This window comes from Phoca vitulina, unplaced genomic scaffold (genome assembly GCF_004348235.1).
Source record: "Phoca vitulina isolate PV1807 unplaced genomic scaffold, GSC_HSeal_1.0 scaffold32, whole genome shotgun sequence".
In the NCBI taxonomy this organism is placed as follows: domain Eukaryota; kingdom Metazoa; phylum Chordata; class Mammalia; order Carnivora; family Phocidae; genus Phoca; species Phoca vitulina.
In genome coordinates, this window is record NW_022589735.1 from 20,701,346 (window position 1) to 20,722,580 (window position 21,235).

The window sequence follows — 21,235 nt, forward strand, 5'->3', positions numbered from 1 at the left end:
TATTTAGAGACTCCACCCAAAAATGTCAGTAGCAATTCCAGAGTTGGGACAACTAAAAATGTTCCAAGCATTGCCAAATGTCCCCTGTGGGACGAAATTATCCCCCGTTGTTGAGACTCACTGATCTAGGTTCTGTCCTTGTAGGAACTCAGCCTTTCAGGTTCAGACCACTTCCAGGATTGGAAAAGTCTGCATTTTGAGGCATTCCATCTCCTATCTGAACTGCCCTAGTCATTTGCAAAGTTGTCTTATGGAGCTGGAATCTGCCCTTGCCTCTTGTCCCACCAACCATATACATTTTTCCCTCTCACAAAACTTTTAGAACTTTTCAGCCTTCTTCTCCTTTCAATTATTTGTGGACACCCACCATGTTCCCTTTCAGATCCTCTTCTCCACCTTCAACTTTCTCAATCCCTTTAACCCATTTGTTGTTACAGGATTTCTAGATTTCTCATCACCTTTGTCTTCAGCTTTTGGATGCTTTGCACTTTGTCAATCCCCCTCATACCAGCATTAGTTCCCTTACCCTTCTCTTGTAGGTAAGAAAATGGTGAAGCAGGGTAAGTTCACTGATTTGTTCAAATTCACCTCAGTAGTGAGTGGAAAAGCTGGGACTAGAGCCACATCTCCTAATTCCTGGTGGAGAGTCCCTTTACCCACACACAGTCATGGACGTCCAGGCAAGCAAGGCTGAGTCACAGAGCTGCTCCACATGGGAAGAGTTATTCCTCACCCTTTTTTTTTCTTCTAAGATTTTATTTATTTGTGTGTGAGAGAGAGAGAGAGAGAACACAAGCAAGGTGAGAGGCAGGCAGAGGGAGAAGCAGGCTCCCTGCTGAGCAAGGAACCCGATCCCGGGCTTGATCCCAGGACCCTGGGATCGTGACCCAAGCCAAAGGCAGATGCTCAACCGATTGAGCCACCCAGGCACCCCAGTTTTTCCTCATCCTAAGCATTGGTTCTTTCTTCCGAAACCAGTAGGTTACTCCAAAACCAGTGTGAAATGGGCAGGAGGAAAGGGCACACATCTTCCAATAAGATTTTCTCTGAATGGTCAATACCTACTACCTGGGTCAAGTAGCCTCAGCAAAGAACCTAAAGCCAGTCACCTAAATTATTCCTCAAATTCTTCATCTGTAAATTAGATAACATTGTGGTACCTGGCTCTCAATGTGGTAGTGAAAATAAGATCACTGTCAAATGAAGGTTATTACTTAATGCTAATTATACATCAAAAATATTATTTTTCTAGTTTCTTCTCAGCCACTCCACTGTGTACCCTGGGCATAATATGGATGACCAGAGTGTCAGAATGAAGGGAATATATTCAAGTAAGTCCAGGCTTACTGGAAGCCTGGGTTTCCCTGATACACATCCTCCGTATAACCAAAATCTTTCCCTTAAATGGCTGTCAAAGAGCAAGGAATTTAGGAAATTTTTTAAATACAATGGGAATCATGGGTCCCTTAACAGCCATTTCCATGGCTCTTATTTTCTCGATCTCAAGTGTTTGGGGTGGGAAGGGTAAGTCACAATCTCCCCCAAATGAAAAAACAAGGACATACAGCCTGTGCTCAGAATCACTTTGTTTTATCTCTGGGCTGGGAATCTTCTTTATGAGACTGTCTGGATTCACCAAGTAGGGTACTATTTCTCAGGATCGCTGATTGCCCTTTTTTAAGCCAGTTTCCTTCTTTTCAAATTTTAACACACTTACAGAGAGAAGTTTCTCCAGGGTCACAGTCTCCTCTGTATCCCCCACCACAGGGAAATATTTTCATTCCTCACTGGGATTAAATTGGTTTATGCATGAATCTCTTCAGACATCCTGGGCCCAGCCGCCTTGAGGACTTTTTCTCAAGGGTCCTCTTCGTTTTTGTACACTGCCTTATTTTAAAGCTTCCACTGCACCACAAAGCTCAGTCGGTGATCTCCCTGCTGTGACCTTATGGACAGGAGGTCTGGCATGAAGTCCAGCTTCGGGAAAAAACGCACGACAATCGCCTGACTCCAAATCATTATTTTTCACACTGTGCCAAAGGAACAGACCTTTGCCGCTCAACCCCAGACCTGGGTGGTTCTTAATTTAGTCTCCCAGTTCCCTTCCACGGCTAGAGGTCTTTCAAGGTATCAACAGCATGCTTTCTGACACCCCCTGGAATGCAGCAACGTGACTGCCACATTTTGGCAGCACCACTAACAGGACATGTGTCTGGAGGCAGAGGACACAATCAAGACACAGAGGTGTTTCAAAGCAGCACAGGTGCACACCTTTAGCTGCCCATTATACAGCTCCCTTCAGACTTGGGGTAAATCCCCCATTTCTGGGGTCTCGGCAGGAGGCAAGGTCTTGACTCCTAGTCATCCCTGCCCACTGAGGCACAGACATGTGGCCTAGAATCAACCAATGAGGAGCTCCTGTGAAGTACTTAGGACCTAAAGAGGATGCTGCAAATGTAGAAGTCATTCATGGCCAAGGCAACAGAGTGAAGTCAGTGATGGGGATGAATAATGGTCCAAGGTAGCTAAGCCAAGGGCATCCCTTAAAACAGTCTGTATTGTGGCTCATCTTGACTGTTTTTCTGCTGTATTGAGAGATTCAACTATGCTTCCAGCCTCCTCCTTCACTCTTCTGATCAACTTGGTGAATGTTCCACTATCCTTCCAATAAATACTCGTCTCTGACTGGCTATGTGTCCTTGACCAAGTCATCAAACCATCCTCATTAATAAATTGGGAAAATAATAGTACCTACCTGTAAGATATGTCCTAAGAATTAAATGAGATACTTCTCAAGTGCTCAGCACAATGCCTAAGACACTGTACATGCTGAATGGCACCTGTAGGCATTTTTTTACTACTAAAGCCCTTGATTTTTATTTACATATACAGGGAGGAGGGGTGGTTATCAACACACTTCAACAAAATGCTATTTAGAAATAGGATCATATATCCGCTAAATGTATTTACTTATTCAGTTATACAATAAACGTCCATTTGAGAAACTATCAGGCTTTGCAAGGATATACCGAAGTGAGCAAAAACACACCACAGTTCCTTTCCTCCAGGCAAAATTAGGTGTCAATTCAAAAATTCTCACCCATCAATATAGGGTTATGAAGCCAAAAAAAAAAAAAAAAAAAAAAAAAAGAGTCCTCAGAATACAGAACAGAGAAGATGGGACTAAACCAGGCCAGAAAGGGCATACCCTCAAGGGGAATCTTGGAGCTGGGATCCAAGGAATGAATGAATGAACCAGAACGAATGGACCAGAAGGGCATGCCAGGCCAGAAGACCACATGGCTGAAGGTCCTGGGGTGAGAGGAAACGTGACATGTCCTAGGACAAGGGAATGCCAGGAGGTGGTGGTGCAGCACAGGGCTGGGAAGCCTGGTAGGGGCACCGTCCTGCAAGGCTGGCGAGTGGTGTCAGCGTCTGTGAAATATCCAGAGTGACGAGAAGGCACTGAAGGAGCCGAGCAGTTTCACCTGGAGAAAGGCACACTCTGGCTACAGTCAGGAAAAGTGGATTGGAAGCAACAACAAATGGATGCAGGAAGACTACTTATGAAGTTACTGGAAGGGTTCAGTTTTAAGATAACAAACTGAATTAGGGACAGGCTGTGGAGACAGAGAGAATTGGAATTGAGGATGTGAAGTCAACCAGACTTAGGGCAGATTGATTATAAGGACTGAAGGGGAAGGAGGTGATGAAGACCATCCTCATCTCCCTGCAAGATTTCTCATTTTCAAAACAGAGGACCGCTGTGCTTGAGGGGGTCCCAGTACAGTTTATACTCAGGCACTTCAGAGATAACAATACGCCTGTGACATTCATCTGTAGCATGCTGTAGCATTTATGTAGTATGCTCGGATTCGTTTTCTCATTTCATCCTCACTGAGGCAACAAGAGAGCACGATAAAGTGCTTGTGTGTAGATGGCCAAGCTAGTATGTGAGGGAACAGAGACGAGCCTAGAGTTGTGTGCCTTCCAGTCCGGCTACGTTCTGATACACATAGCTGACCTTTGTCCCCATCTGAATGCCTCAAAGCAGCCTAAGACACTTCCTAGGCAAGTTCTCCTGCAGCAAGATTTGGCCTTCCACTCAACGGATTATATTTAGTGAATATTGATGTTATCTGGAACTCACCAGATTTCCTGATACCAGAGAGAGACTAACCAGATTGTAATTTTTTGCATTCCCACTGCCAAAGTAAGAGAAAGAAAGAATTTACAGGATAAATAACCTGAAATGACAGTTTTTGCAATGAGTCCTAACACATTATTTTCCATTACATATGATAAAGATAAATGTCGTCCATCAGCACACTAAGTAACAGACCTTCGGAATCAGAAAAATCTCAATCAGTTCCAGTTTTGCCACTTACTAGGAGCTGAATGATACACAGAAATTCAGAGCCTTTTTTCTTTCAGCTGAAAAATGGGAACTACAATAGCAGTCTTTTAAGGGTATTTTAAGGATTAAGTTTGATGAGACAGATACAGCTCATTACAGGGGCTACCGAAGACCAAGGTCTGAGGAACGGGTAGCTGCAATGAGGTCTGACAGCTTCTGTGCTTAATCAAAAAATGAATGCCACATGGACAAAGGACCAGGAAAGAGGGTGAACCTATCTAGCCATTTTGGGAGAATTTGGGGTGATTTCAGGGTCAGTTATGAGGCAGGGAAAGAAGACTGGTAGTTACTAAAGGAACTGGAGTTACTGATTTAGTCTCTCCTTTCCTCATGTACCAATTATTCGCCAGTGCTATTTTGGAGACACAGAGCCAGAATCCCCAGTCCACATAAACGAAGGTTATCACCACAGTTTAACCTCTAAACCGAACAGAGATCAAGAGATCATCTTGGGCACCTGGGTGGCTCAGTTGGTTAAGCGACTGCCTTCGGCTCAGGTCATGATCCTGGAGTCCCTGGATGGAGTCCTGCATCGGGCTCCCTGCTCGGTGGGGAGTCTGCTTCTCCCTCTGACCCTCCCCCCTTTCATGTGCTCTCTCTCATTCTCTTTCTCTCAAATAAATAAATAAAATCTTTAAAAAAAAAAAAAAGAGATCATCTGGGGTGGGTTTCACTTTTTTTTTTTTTTTTTTTAAATAACAACACATGGACTTCCATATCTGTGTGGAAGAGAAATGGCCTTCAGAAGTTCAAAGAACTTGGAACCACCTTGGTCTATAGACATTACTGTCATTTTTAATCTTGTGACTACTAATCTCAAAGGCTCTGGCATAACAATCTCTCCTGTCACTGATGGAATATTAATTAACCAAAGGGTAAGTAAAAACCTGTATTCCCACCTCTCTCTTACATTCATTATCTAGAAAATGGACTCAACGACATATACAACTATAATATTAAGTTTTCTTAAATCACACAGAACAGATTTCAAGACTTATTCATGAATTCATTTCCACAAAATATTTCATGAGCATATAGCTACCAGGAATTGTGCTAATACAAATTGGGCTAATACAGAAGAGTAAGACATCAAGGAGCTCCCAGTCTAGCAGATGAAAGAAAGACTTATAATTGGTTAATTACAATATAACGCATTTGAAATTTTGGTTTTGGTTTCTGTTTTTTACTGTGTCTGACTCTGTTCCCTACCTACCTTGTGAGCACTTAGTAAATAACTGAGTGAGAATAACTTCATCTCAGGGTATCTGGGTGACTCAGTCAGTCTGACTCTTGACTTCTGTTAGGGTCATGATCTCAGGGTTGTGAGATCGAGCCCCACGTCAGGCTCTGCACTGGGCATGGATCCTGCTTAAGATTCTCTCTCCTTCTCCCACTGCCCCACTCTGCTTATGCACACTCTCAAAAAAATAAATAAATAAAAAAGAGTAACTTCATCTCGTCCCATAGCTCCAGGCTCAGTTCCAGACAAATGGTTCCCAAACTTGGGTCTCCTGACTGAAAATATAGTAAAAGCAATCCTCCAAGCTTGAAACAATGTGAGAACAGGGAACATTTCTTTACGTTGTCTCTTCCAAGTTCAAAAGAGTACAACCCATACAGCACAGACTCAATACAAGTGTGATGAATAAATGAAATGCAGTGATTTGGACATGAGTGGAAAATGGGTCTAAGACGTCAAGACCACAGACTAAAAAGTCCAACCAGTTTTGTCTGGGGTTAGAGCCCACTGACTAGAGGGTTATCTCTACTAAGCTGATTTGCTGGTGCCTTTCTCGGTGTTGGCAAAAATACGCCTTCCTCTCCTATCCCCCCTCTCGACAATGGGAGCCCCAATTTCCAGCCACTGAGCCAACACATGTGGCCAACAGCTGGAGGGGCGGGTCTTGTCCTTTGGTGCCTCCTACCTCAGGAAGCTGAGAAAAGCCTGTGGAAACTAGACAAAATGTATGGTACTAAAAAGTTAACTTTGAATACTGCCCTCTGTGTCATTAAAGAAGAAATATACATTTTGTCTCTATTTGGCCAAGCCTAGTTTTCCATCTTGAAGAGAGAAGAAAACAGTCACCTTTTTGTACTGAGTGAGGAAGCAAGCAGATGGGAGACCCAACTTTATACCATGAATGTTAAGTCTTTTCTATCAGTTATACTGCTTGTGACACTGAGGAGTTTCCCTTTTACATAATGGAGATTAAATAAATAAATGAATAAACAAAGAATATATGAAGGAGCCTGGGGTGTATGAGGAAAGTTTCACATCGGAGGAGAGTTATACATTATAGAAGAGGAAATTTTAACTCCTGATACCATCAGACTAACTAAAATAACAGCAGAGCCTTTCTGACTATCTTGGTTTTCTGCGTTAAAGAAATTAGGCATGTTCATGCAGTCAGTTGAGCACCCAACTCTTGCTTTTGGCTCAGGCCATGGTCTTAGGATCATGGGATCTATCCCCACATCGGGCTCAGCGCCAAGCCTGCTTGGAATTCTCTCTACCTCTCCCCTTCCTGCACGTGCTCTCTCTCTCTCTAAAATAACCTTAAAAAAAAAAAAAAAGAAAAAAAGTTAGGCATAAAACTTTTATACAAAAATTTATATTCAAAGTTGTCACATGGTATTGGTTGCTTATTTTGTCTGATGGTACATTTATTAGAGTAGCCTGAAGCCAACTTTAATTTCAAGCCCAGTGGCAAACTTAAATAAACCTTCCGTGTGGTCCTGCCATTTCTGCCCTATATAAAAATAAATTATAGCTACTCAAGTTATATCAGATAGACATGGCAGTTATCCTTAATCCAGGCTGCACAAAATAATCACCTAATGAGGTTTTAAAGAATACTCATTAATTATAATATAATATAATATAATATAATATAATATAATATAATATTAGTATAATATGATAATTATTGCCTGGGCCCCATCCCAGACAAATTAAATCAGAGTCCCATGGAATAGGACCTAGTCACAGGCTTTTTTTTTTTTTTTTTTAATGCTTCCCAAGGTCTTCCAATCTGTGGTCTGCATTAGAACTACTGAAACTCATCAGCATCACCTGGCTGGCCCGGATGCAGGTGCTAAGCAATGCTTCTCACACTTCATTGGGTGCCCAGATACCCAGGGATCTTATTAAAATGCAGATTCTGAGTCAGTAGGTCTGAGCTACCACCTAAGCTTCTGTCCTGCTAACGAGCTCTATGCAGTGCTAATGAAGCTGCTGGTCAGTTCACAGGCCTCACTTGGAGTAACAAGATGCTGAGCCACTCATGAGCCGTGGCCTTCTGCACATAGCCGAGGCAGGAACAAGGTCCTCAGGGGGGACATAGGGCTGGCACATACTCAAATGCAGGGCCATTTCCGTTGTTCAAGTAATGAAACCTTTTTGTCCAGATTGGTAAATGGCCATGGCTCCGAGCTCCCTGCGCCAGCTAGCCTGCCCCTTCTCTGAGGAAGCTTGACATACCACCATCAATTCCGCCACTGAAATGCTCCTGCCTGGCATGTGAGGGGACCTCCAGGACTCTGCTTCACCAGCGATGGCTTATTTTCCATCCTGATTGGCCAGAGCTTTTGCTCAATTGGCTACTAAATCCTTCAAATCTCACTCTTGAGCACCATCCCAAGATATGACCCCTAGATGGGTCAGACTTTGAAAACTGGCCAATTGCTGTCTTGAAGTTGTGTTAGGTTGAAAGATGATCCTTTCCATCACTAACGTGGGTGATTTTGTAAGACAAGACAAGATCAGCAGGGCGTCAGGACAAGTTCAGAAAATAAAACATGAGTTGGGGTAAAAAAGCAATCTAAGAGACATGCAAAAAGAACAATGATTCCCTATACAAGTTCATCATGAACAGGGAGATTGAACAAGAGGAAAACCATTTCGTTCCAGGTTCCGTGGAACTGAGAAGAATAGGAAAGATTTGTTTTACTGTCCTCACTAGAAATCAGATCATTCATAAAAAAAATATGACAGATCATTCATAACATATTATATGGCTCTGCCTTGCTTTGAGAAATAAGTCATTACAAAGCACCATATGCATTGCAATAATCAGTTCCTCTAAATCAAAGTGGAATACTTAGTTTTAAATATTTTTTACGCTGAAATTTAATCATGCTCACTTACTTAAAAAAGAAATTTCCAGATTAGTTATAACTCAGTATCTCTAAAGGTAGAGATTTTTAAGAGAAATTGGACAAAATCCTAGATTTTTCTGCCCATTTTCTTCTCACTCCAGACAAGAAAGAAATTAGTAACAGTAAGTAAACCCAAAGCTAATCAAAGATGTGTTCTGGGTTCTTACAAGATGTGTCTGAGAAAAATAATTCTGAGATTCTTTGACAATTACACACGCCAATTTAATGGAATAAACCTACTTTATAGGTCTCCTGTCTTAATGTTGAGTATTCTTATTAGTTTTAACTCTCCAGTTGCCTAATTGGGACCACGGAGTCACATAATGTATTATGCAAAGACTGTGTGTTTTTAAAGCACACTAAAAGGTCTCCATTAGCATTGATAACGTACACGGCAGTCAGCCCCTTAACACTTGAGTATGAAGCCTTAACAACTGCCATGCACCATGTGCATTACTCTGACCAATCTTTGTTTTACTTACATTGACCTCAAGTTGTGCTTTATCTCCAATTTTTGATGCACAACAGAATTCCTAATGTGATTTTTGACTTGACCGTTCCCTTTTCCTGTGCATCTCAATCAAGTACTGTTATTTTTAATGTACTTGACAAAGACGGCTTTTGAAGCTCTCAGAAACACATATGGCAAATGATCTGTAACCAAAAAACTATTTTCCACATCTTTCTCCCCTTTCCTGCAAGGGGCGTTCCCCCCCCCCCCCCCCCCTCCCCCCCCCCCCCCCCGCAATCTTGCTAGCACTTCTAATATCGGGACCTGAAAATCCTCCCACCATATGTCAGAGATATTTGATCTTTTTCTGTCTAAGCCTGTGGTAGGGCTTACAGTTCACACTGTCTGCTTTGTCTGATTCCTCCTCAGGGGAGTCTGATTTCACATTCTAACTGCCCTAAATAGACTTTAGAAAGAGTTCCTCCTTCCTCACTCAGAAAAGAACAACCATGAAGAATACAAAGAAACACAAGCAGGGTCCCCCTAAGTAAAAGACATGGATCTCTATGTGGCCGGCTCTGCTAGGGGACCATCCGTCATGTCTGCAACACCTCCTTCTCTTGTGTGATAACCGATCTTGAATACAAGCACAATACAGTCTCTGTCTTGCCAAGTGTAGACAGATGGGGCACAGAAGCAGGTATTTCCAGCCCTCTGCTTATTGTAGACAGAAATTTAAGTGAAGCCTAAATATGTGAAGCTTTTCTAGCCAAGCTAATAGGAAAATGTTTTTAACAAGGCAAGGTAGTGTAGAAAACAGATTCCTTCCATTTTATAAATAGTGGATCCAGATTCAGAAGAAACACAACAGCCGTGCAAGATGTCAAACAAAGCAATTTCCATTTTCCCCTCCACTTGGCGGCTGAGTGCTGGCTCCTCTTGGAGGGACTGGCAGGTGGCGCCCCTCCTCCTGCTCCTCACAATGAATGACCCCGTGATGGCAGATGAGATCTTGGTGGGTTCTGGGGTGAAGTTTGCTGGCTAGGGTTTCCCCTCACAGAGGCTAAATTAACCACACACGGCCATCTTGAAATTGCCACTAACGGGGACGTCCAGTGAATAAAACTCCTCTCATGCACATTAGGAGTCCCAACTACCTCCCTGTGCAAATTCTGAAGGGTATATTTTTAGTCCCCAGGCAAGAGCAACAGACCGATCAAGGTGGTATTTAGCATAGAGCACAGATGTGGAAGAGAAAAGGCCTCCTTTCGAGCCAGGGCTTCCTGTCAGCAAAGAGAAGAGAGCATGTCAGAGGTAATAAAGCCAAGAGCTGGGTGTTAAGGACAGCAGGCTGAGTATAATTGCATTGGTGGGTTGGGGCAGTGGGGGGGAAGACTAGAGAGGCCGGCCTGGACCTGCCCTCAACTAGGCTTTTGGAGGCAAGGGCAGTCTGCATCCTACTTCCCTCTTCTTCCCCTTCCTTATCCCCGTCACCAGCTGCCCCATAAAATATCAGCACCGTGAGGCGCCAAATATATGACCAGGCCTTTCCATGGAGAAAGGGTTTGTGTTGCTCTACCACAAAGAAGAGACAGCAAGCAAAAGCAAAGTATATGACTGACCCTCATTCAGAGACCTTGCTCATTACATATTCTCGATCAGCGTCTCAGACTTTTTACCTGTGGGGCGCCTGGGTGGCTCAGGCAGTTAAATGTCCCACTCTTGATTTCGGCTCAGATCACAATCTCAGGGTTGTGCGATTGAGCCCTGTGTCAGGCTCCACGCTCAGCGGGGAGTTTGCTTGAGATTCTCTGTCTCCCTTGCACGCTCTCTCTCTTTCTGCCCCTCCCTCAAGCACTCTCTCTTTCTCTCTCACTGTCCAACATATAAATGCTTAAAAAAAAAAAAAAGAAATTTTACCTGCTATAATAAAACAACCTTTTTTTCCCCCACAGTAAACAAGAACAAATGAGAAATTAGCAGATTGCACAGCAAAGCTCACCTCCCTAACCACCCTGAATGTGGCCTCTTGGGAGAAACACGTAACAAGAATGACATGGGCACTCAGCATTTTCTGTTTTAATTGGTGTTTAACCTTCTATGTTTGTCCGAACTACTTCTCCCGGAGAAGTGGCAGATGTCACAGTATTTGTACAATTCTCTTATACACTGGGGTCAACTGGGGTAAAATGTTTCTGGAAAATAAATAATTTAGAAAAGCAGAGAAAGAAAACTAATGGACAGTATGCCCATTCCCTGCCACACACACAGATCAAAGGAGCAAGACTTTATCTGGACTTCCCCAGAGGGACAAACAAGGCCACATTGAACCCAAATGCATTTGCATTATGGTGTGAGGTTTTTTTTTTACTTAATACATTCACACCTTATGCCCTACTTCAGTGGGTAGGAGAGAAGTGGGGAACTTGGGTGGGAAAAGAGATCACTATATCACATCAATGTCAAGTTTCTGAGTTTCCATGTCAGTTCATGAGTATTATAAAGCAATAAATCGGCATTTGTAACATGATATGTTCTCCCAAACATCTGGAAGGCGAGACTAGGCTGTCCCATAACTGAGGCATTCTAGTTCCTTTCTCTCTCATTGTCTATTAACCCATTGAACCTGTTGTGTACTATTCTCCTGAACCCTGGGATATATAATGAAAATACCCAGAGATCTAGCTGCTCTCCATCTGCCAGAAAAGTCCAGTGGGACTCGACACTTCAAAGACAGAACCAGGTCATTCCAAACAAGTGGTCTCTCTGCACAGCCTCTTGAAAAACTTCCCTCTGGTCGGCCCCTTGGTGACCATTCCCTGTGAATGCTCATGGTTGAACCCAAGCATTCCTATACTCACCTTTTTTGATCTAGTATTTGTCATGTACTTTCTTAATTACAGTCTTCATATGAGGAGTCCAAACAATGCACTGTTATAGAGAGCAAAGGTCAAATTAAAATGCCTTTAGAGCCCAAGCAAGCAATATAATTGTGTGAAACCAGCCCACTGGTAAGGGCCCTTCCCCCCTCAGAGAACATGCACAGCTTCAAGGCTTGTAATTTCAATTCAGCAACCCAAGGGTCCATCGATACACGAAAGGATAAAGAAGAGGTGGTATGTATATACAATAGACTATTAGCTATAAAAAGAATGAGATCTTACCATTTGCAACAATACGGATAGACCTAGAGGGCGTAATACTAAGTGAAATAAGTCAGAGAGAGATGAATACGATATGATGGCACTTATATGTAGAATCTAAAAAGCTAAGCAAATCAACAAAAGAACAGAAACAGACTCAAAAATACAGAGAAGAAACCCATGGTTACAAGATGGGCCAAAGAGGTAAAAGGGATTGAGAGGTACAGCATTCCCGTTATAAAATAAGTAAATCACGGGGAATGAAAAATACAGCACAGGGAATAGAGTCAGTGGTATTATAACAACATTGCGCAGTGACAGATGGTAACTATACTCATCCTGGTGGGCATTCCTAATGTACAGAATTGCTGAATTGCTGTGTCGGATAGCTGAGCTAATGGAACACCGTACGCCAAGTAAACTTCAATGAAAAGGTAAAAAGTAAGGAAGTACTGAAAGAAAAACTAAAATCGAAACCACCACACACATAATAAAGGCACTGAAAATCAGCCAAATCTTAAAAAAATAAAAATAAAAAAGGCAACCTAACAGCAGCATCACTTCTGACCCAAGTGTGTCTCAGAAGCTACAAGCTGTCAGTTTCAGGAAATTAACGGAGGCGTCCTTCACATCCCTGCCCAGAAGGACATGTTAAACCATTTCAGAACATTATCTCTTCGCTCTGTGTACGTCTGCGTGTTGTGTGTGTCTACGCTACGTCTGTTGGCCCAGATGGCATCACACCATTCAAAAGGAACCAGGCATTAAGAAATAAATAGCAGGACCGCATACAACAGAGTGTACACACGTGTCCAAAGCACGTTGCTGTGGATGCCTTGACAAGGAGAGAAGGAACTGAGGAAGATTTGTGTAGGTTTGCAAATATCACAGGGACTCAGGGCATTAAATATGGAAGTACATAGGAACGAAAACTTGAAGCAGAAGGATGAAAGATGAGGTCCATGCCCCCAAAGGCGGCAGCCAGTTGTTGGGGAAGGGGGCTCAGATGCTGACATGAGCACCAGCGGGACAGAGAGATTTGGGCAGAGTCAGGTCAGTGAAGATGAACGGACTCTGTTTATAAAAGAGAAATTTGTAATGGCACTAGTTCGTAAGATGAGAGAGAATCACCGATTTTTTTTTTCCCCAGGATGACAGGGCATCAAAGTCAGAGAAAGACAATGCAAAGCAACTTATGAATTTATGAGCGAGAAAGACTGAAACTTGAGAAGTGGATGCTTTCGGAAGAGAAATCCTAAGGGACAACCAACTATTCAACAGCTGAGGAGCTGGTGGCTTGAGACAATCTTTGATACTCTTTAAATCATATTACCTATGAATATTCAAATATATACACTCCAACCCCATATAAAAATGTTGATTTTTTTTTCATTTCCACAGTAAGCCCTCTCATTCTCTCTCTCCCCCCCCCAACGTGTCTTCCCAAGAAACATATGCTGATACCGACTAATAAAAAGAGTTCCCTGTTGCCCACACATGCCCACCATGACGATGGGCTGAAGAGAGACCTTCCTTAGTTGTTCTACATCAGAGGCAAGTAAGGCACATGGAAAGATCTGAATCTGCTTCTTGCCCTGAAAAAATCCATATAGCTCTTATAAACGCTCTTTGCAACCCTCACACCCAAGAATTTTAGTCCTCCTTTAGATACGTGGGAAAACCAATTAGTTTTTTTCACTCTTGCCCTAACCCTCCCCAGGTTCATGTGTCAGGACCTCCCTGGAAGCAAAGTGCTGATCAGGCTTTGTCTCCAGTCTCTCCCAAGCGAGGCTGTTTCTAGGACATCTGAAAGCCCAGGTTAATCTGCAATTTAGTCTAGAGCCATTCTGTAACTTTACAGGTTGGGCTGCCTTTAAAGTGATCCATGAATCCATGTTTGAACCGTAAACCTTAAATGGTGTACATCTGCATTCTAATCTGAAGCAGACTTAAATACCGCAACTGGAAGCCAGTCACTGGTGTGTTCACAGCCATGGAGTTATTGCTGTTCTAACAACTGAACACACGTTGGTTCTTAACTTCAAGCCTATTGGTTTACTCGGCGGCACTTGTGTTTATTTCTTCCCTCACTTTTGTTAAATTTGACAGCCTCTTATTTGCCATTTTCCCCAAGGAACCCACGAGTTAACATACATAATTTCATGGGCTCATTTTGACTTTTTGTATAGCATCAATATATAAGGAAAACTGCATCTGTGTAGTATTTAGAGCTCTGATATGTCACCTAAGGACAGGAAATTAAGTTAGGGTGATCACTCAGCTCTAACACCCTTTGTTGAACTTAGTATCGAAGCACAAAACACAAGACTTTTTGCTCCCTTGACCGTCTCTCTCTCTCTCATTATCTTTCCTTCTCATTACTTTAGAGTCAGTTAGCCAGGGTTAACTAGATTCCATGCTGTCCTAATAGGACAAATACCTTATAGATCTGGTCTCTTTTCTAATTCCATTTCCTCTTGTTACACAAATAGCTTCTTTCCTGCGTAATGTTGCTTCTCCAATGTATCCCACACAACTCCCTCCAGCTCATTTGCCTATACTTTGTTTTTTGAATCCGGCTTTCAAAAACTTCCGTGGGGGGGGCGCCTGGGTGGCTCAGTTGGTTAAGCGACTGCCTTCGGCTCAGGTCATGATCCTGGAGTCCCGGGATCGAGTCCCGCATCGGGCTCCCTGCTCAGCAGGGGGTCTGCTTCTCCCTCTGACCCTCTTCCCTCTCGTGCTCTCTGTCTCTCATTCTCTCTCTCTCAAATAAATAAATAAAATCTTTAAAAAAAAAAAAAAAAAAAAAAACTTCCGTGGGGTCCTGACTGGCCACAAAAGCAGCTCCTTCCACAAACTTCCTGATCTAACCAGGCAAGTCCAATCCTTCTTCAGAAACACTCCAGCCACACCCTGACTCTGACTCTTTGCTCCCTCTGTCTTCAATTCTTTTTTGCTAATGCAATCCAGCCTCGCTTCAAGGATAAGCTCAACTCAGCTTATTCCGCAGGGTCACTCAGATCCTCAGAGATAAGCCTATGAGCCAAGAGTCTCACTCCGGCTCATACGCAATAACATTATAACATTATACACAAGCACGTTGTACCCTTCACGTGACCATCACGAAATACCTATGAAGAAAGCATGATCCATCATCCTACCCTAGGGATGAAGAAATGGAGTCATTTGTGTGATTAAGTCACTCGCCCATTTTTATATGGCTATTCAGTGATGGAGGCTGTGTTTAAGCCTTAATTTCGGCGGACCATCTCCTCCTCAGGACCTCTTAGAGATGTTCTCTAGTTCGCTATCCTGGCCGGCATGCATTTGTATATGATTTGCATAGAATTCCCATCACCTTGTACAAGTCATAAGCCCTTTAAATGCAGGTACCCCTTCTGATTGCCTTATAATGTCTTAAGTAGGTGAAATAGTTGTACCTCACAACTCCTCTGCATTTTGTCATGACCAGATGGCTAATTGAGGCCAATGATTTGTGAGCAGAAGTGATTATTTTTCCACATGGATGTTTTAAGAGGCAGAGTGCAATTCACCACTGCCTCTTTTTTTCCTTTGCTGTGGCTTTTGGAGAAGGTCCATATAAAGGCCATTCTAGGAGACTGGGTCCTCAAGTAAAGACCAGAAAGAGCAGAGTACCCAGGGGACCTATGCTAGACCTGAGAGAAAACACCCAGCTTTGGGGATTTTTAACTTAGATTTTGGGGAAGCTCTTCGTTGCTGCAGCACAAACAGCCTATATAACTAAGAAGGATATATAACAGCTATCTGTGGAGGATCCCAACACTGACTCATGTGTAAGCCAAAATGAGAAGACCTCACTGATTACGTATAAAACAGCCAGAAAACGTCTGCATGAAAGGTGGTAAAGCAAAGAAGCTATTCACCCAGGAGAGTTTGAGCCCTAAGAACTTTCAGCTGGGGGTGCCTGGGTGGTTCAACTGGTTATATGTCCAACACTTGATTTCGGCTCAGGTCATGATCTCAAGGTGGTGAGATCGAGCCGTGAGGCCGGCTCTCTCCATCTCCCTCTGCCCCTCCCCGCCCCAGGCCCTGCTCTCTCTCTCTAAAATAAATAAATAACTCTTTAAAACAAAACAAAAAAACAAAAAACAAAAAACTTTCAGCTCAAACATGGTCCCACACAGGTGCTGGATATCATAAAAGGAGATCCCAACAAGACCAGTTTTGATTTCAAACTGTTTTTAAAAGTTTTGTCTGTATCACAATACTCCTGATTAGAGCACCTCTTACTGCTCCGCCTTCCCTTCAGCCTAACAACTGTTCTCCACTCCACTCTTCTATTTGCTCTTCTTTCCTTTGACGTGGTTTACTCTTCAGGTTTTAAGAGCCTCTGAGTGTTTACAGGAACTTTCTCATCACTGAGACTATACCCAGAACAGTCCTCTCTGCCTATCACAGTTCAATCTCCAGTCTCTCCAGTCGTAAAAAAGAAAACAAAAAAACAAAAACAAGATAGGAAAAAGTGCAGGGTACTCAACCCCACTTTAACCAAGGAGAGTGGGATTCTCAAAATCACTGAATGGTCTCATTTAACGGATGGAGACGATCTGCTCTCATTTCAACTTAGGACGAAAAGGTATTGTTCTATTTCCCTGAGTTTAGCTTGTAGTTTCTAGTTAATATAATGTAACCATGATGTTTTCATGTGATCAAAGGTCTCCAGATCACTGCTGTACCTCACAGAATACTCTAACTCCAAATAGGGAAGGAAAGTCTCTGAATATACCTATTCATTTCCTGCCATTCCTTGAAGCGTTGAAGGTAAAAACTCAGATGTGAAATATTTAGTGTTTGTAATGTATAGATGAGAGAGTAGGTTGAACCCACCATGAACACAGGATTGCAGAAGAGTCTTAATTTTCCAAGTTTTACTTAAGTGAGGCCCTCTTGTATTGATGTTGAGACAAGCATTCTCTAAATACTGACTCATCAGAATGGTTACGGAACTCTTCCTAGTAATGATTTTGAGGCCTCTTCTTCAGAGGACATGTGTTTGGATCGGATACTTCACAGCAATGGACACATCCACGCCATCATTTAGGTGTTGTAGATTTCAATGTATGGGCCAGTGGTAAGAAAAAGGGGGCAGAAGCCCGGAAGAGGTATCTGGGGGAAAACAATTAAAAACACAGCAAGTGCACTTTGGAGGCAAGAACTTGAGCGCCTTTGTGTTTCTCTTGCTAAGAACCCACAGCTGATTTGAAGCCCTCTGAGCTAAGGGTCACTACGAACTTGAAGCAGTTGCACTTGCCAAGAACCAATTTAATTTGGACTATCTCAGCCAGCCTTATTGAATTCTCTCCAAGCTCCCAGAGGCAGAAAGGTATTACCATCCTTAGCTATTCAATAAGGTTTACTTTTAGGCCTCACTGGCGCAGCTTGGTTGTACACTCAGCATCATCTAGTTGATACATATTGAGCAATCAATTCAAACTTGTTATTGTCATTGGAGGTTGAAAATTTAATAAGCAATTACCTGAACACATTCCTTTATGTTTTTAATTTCTACTGAGATGTTGTTCCATTTTCAGGCCTAAAGCAATCATGCCCTCCAGAATGTTTAGTTGAATGAGTCCATAATGCGAGCCTTTTTCTTGACTGTCTTTGCCGAGTGTGATTTATGAATATGAATGAAGCCGTGTCTTCCTAAGAAGGGAGCCAAGAATAAGTGGAAATTTCACCGATCTGACATGGATGGATGACATAACTCATTTTTTTGATGTGGAAGGAACCAGCAGACCCCTCTTGGTACAGAAATACCTTTCCTATAGAGTATATATGAAATGCTTTATCCTTCTCTTCTCTTCTGAGACAATGCTGCATATATATATTATGTACACATTGGTACATATACACACATTCACATACGTGATTATACGTGTGCATGTATTTTATGTAGACATAATTAAATGTGTATATGTAAGCATATATATATCTATTCTTTTGATCCTCCTGCAACATGAAGTGGTGATCGTTCATTTATAGAAACCTTCATTTCAGGATGTTTTGTAGAAAATTATTCTAAAAATTTAAGTAGAAAATGCATTTTATCTACTATTTCTATTTCTTTTTGTTTCTATCTGGAACAGGGGTCGGTGTACTTGTTCTGTAAATGGCCAGATGGTAAAGATTTTAGGATTTGCAGCCATACGGTCCCTGTCTCAACTATTCAACTCTGCTGTTTTAGTCCAAGAGCTGCCATAGACAATACATAAACAAGCGGGTGTGGCTTTATTCCAGGACAACTGTATTTACAAAAACAGATGACAGGCCAGATTGAGCTCACCGGCCAGAGTTTGCCAACCTCTGGCCTAGAATATTTAATGGAAGAGGTATTTTTCTATGTGCAGTTTTGATGTTTCATTGGTTGGTTGGTTGGTGTTATTTGTTTTATGCCAAAAACATGAAGTTCTTTCTAGGCATCCTTAGAAGGTCTTCCTCCATTTTCCCCCATAAATGCTGGTATTTCAAAGGGGTTTTTCCTTTGGCCTACTTTTTTTGGGGGGGATCCATTTTTTAAACCTTCTCCATGACTTTACTCATCACTTAAGAAATCTCAAAGAAAGAAAAGAAATAGCATCTCCCAAGTTTACCTTCAGTCTAGAGATCCTTCCCCTAAATGCCAGAGCACCATACCAAAATCTTTATGAAATCTTCTACCCAACAACCATCAATAGATGTCTTCAAGGTCCATCAACCTAAATACGACCAAATTAGAACTTGTTTTATTCCCTACCAGTTTGCCATACCTCCTAGTTAGCTACAAGAGTACAGCTACTCCCTGAGATACCCTATTTCTTTCCTTTCCTTCTGATCCCCCCATCAACTTGCAAATTCCATCTCATACATGAATCTCCATTCTTGGACATCCTCTCTATCTCCCGTCATCTGCACCCACAATTTTAAAGTCTCATTGCCTCCTTCCTAAAATTTTATTGAAAAGAAACCCATTGATGCCCCACTCTCCAGTCCTTTTCCTTTTTCACAGTACATAATACTGCTCCCAGCTATGTTTCTAAAATGTCACCTTTCAACTGAACACCTGCAATTATTTCTTTTCCTACAAAAAGATCATCATAGAATAAAAAGCCTTCCCATCATCAACCTACACCTGCTTTCCTTCCCTTGCCTCTACTCACTCCAAGCCCACCTTCCCTGGAATTCCATACTGGGGTCATAATGGCACCCCCTCTTCCCAGGCAGAAGAAAGGAGAGAGTCCCATGGAACTTCAGAGAGAAATTGACAATTAAGAAGCAGAACCAGGCTGATGGGTATTAAAGAGGGCACGTTCTGCATGGAGCACTAGGTGTTATACGCTAACAATGAATCATGGAACACTACATCAAAAACTAATGATGTAATGTATGGTGATTAACATAATAATTAAAAAAATAATAAAAATTTAAAAAAGCAGAATGAGGCTTTCAACACAAGTCAGTCTGTCTCCTATTTATTATAAACTCTATTCATTTACTGTCTGTACCACTGAGCAATGAGGCTGTTCTTAATAATAAGCCTTTTACTTTTATCATATCACTGCTTTATTATTTAATAGTTTGTAGGTCTATAATTTTTTATCCATGTGGCCTTAGAACACCTAGATGATATGCACTATAGGTACGTGTGTAATGGGTGGAGCCAAGGGTCCCACTGTTTCAAAGACTGTGCAGCATATAATAAGGTTAATAAATATTAATAACAAAAAGATTAAATGACAGAATAGATGTTGTCTTAAACGTAATCTTAACTCTTAAATGTAAATGTAATCTTCAATAATGAAACACATGCTATCAGGTCAAATTAATCTTGGATCTACCCTTCATTATTGCAAGATATACAACAAGCTCAATTATTTTGTTTATAGGCTCCATTAGTCACTATGTTAATTCTGGAATAAAAAACTCTGGATGAGCACCTACTGAGCACCAGTGCCCAGACTTACAGGAGAGAACAGGTAACAGGCTATGAAATTCAGGAAGCCAATCCCTCAGGAGAACTTACCTTAGCCCAAAGCCTGTCTTGTTTATTAAGTTGCTCTCTGGGCAAGAGTGAGGACCTGGAAGCTTCAAGAAATGCCTAACACATAATAGGTATTTGGTTGACAAAGGTATTTAATATCCTGTACAACATGTAGGAAAAGGCAGTCAGAAGTCTGAGGATAATATAACAATTATTGGATACAGGGATGCCTGGGTGGCTCAGTCAGTTAAGCGTCTGCCTTCAGCTCAGGTCATGATCCCAGGACCCTGGGATCGAGTCCCACATAGGGCTCCCTGTTCAGCGGGGAGTCTGCTTCTCCCTCTCCCACTGCCCCTCCCCATGCTCATCCTCTCTCTCTCTTGCTCGCTCACACTCTCTCTCTTTCAATAAATAAAATATTAAGAAAAAAAAGAATTACTGGATACAGAGATCAAACCTGAATCGGGGAGCAAACTAAACTCAAGAGATCCTTAAAGACTATGACTCAGAGAGAAAGGATATTGACACTGAAAAGACAGGAAACTAAACTCTGAAGTTCAGACCTAGGCAAGGTTTTTCCAGAAAAATTTTCACCCAGTGCTTTCCGTGTGTTTCCATGGCATATGTCAAGTTGTGCTTAAAAACTATGATTATACATTCAGATCTGAGCTAAGCACACCCTCTCCCACTTAACACTTCCTTGTAAAACCAAGACTTATTCTCGCATTAGTATTTTGATCAAGTAGGAGTTTCCATTTTCTTTCCCTTGACACACTTTAATTTTAATGAAAATAGAAATCGTGTGCCCTAATAGTAAACATAAATATGCTGGGTCTTTAGAAAAAAGAAAAAAAAAGAAGGGAAATGAAGATGTATTTGGTGTGATTATGAACCTGGTAAAGTGTACAATTCTATTTGGGCAGACTGTTTAGAGCTGGGCTTTTAACTCATTCTCTACGTGGCCAAATGGCCCACAAGATGGGAGATGACAAGTGTGGCAGGATGTCCAAACAGTGGTATTCTGTCGTCCTGAAGAGTACCAACTGTGCTTCAATGTACTAAGA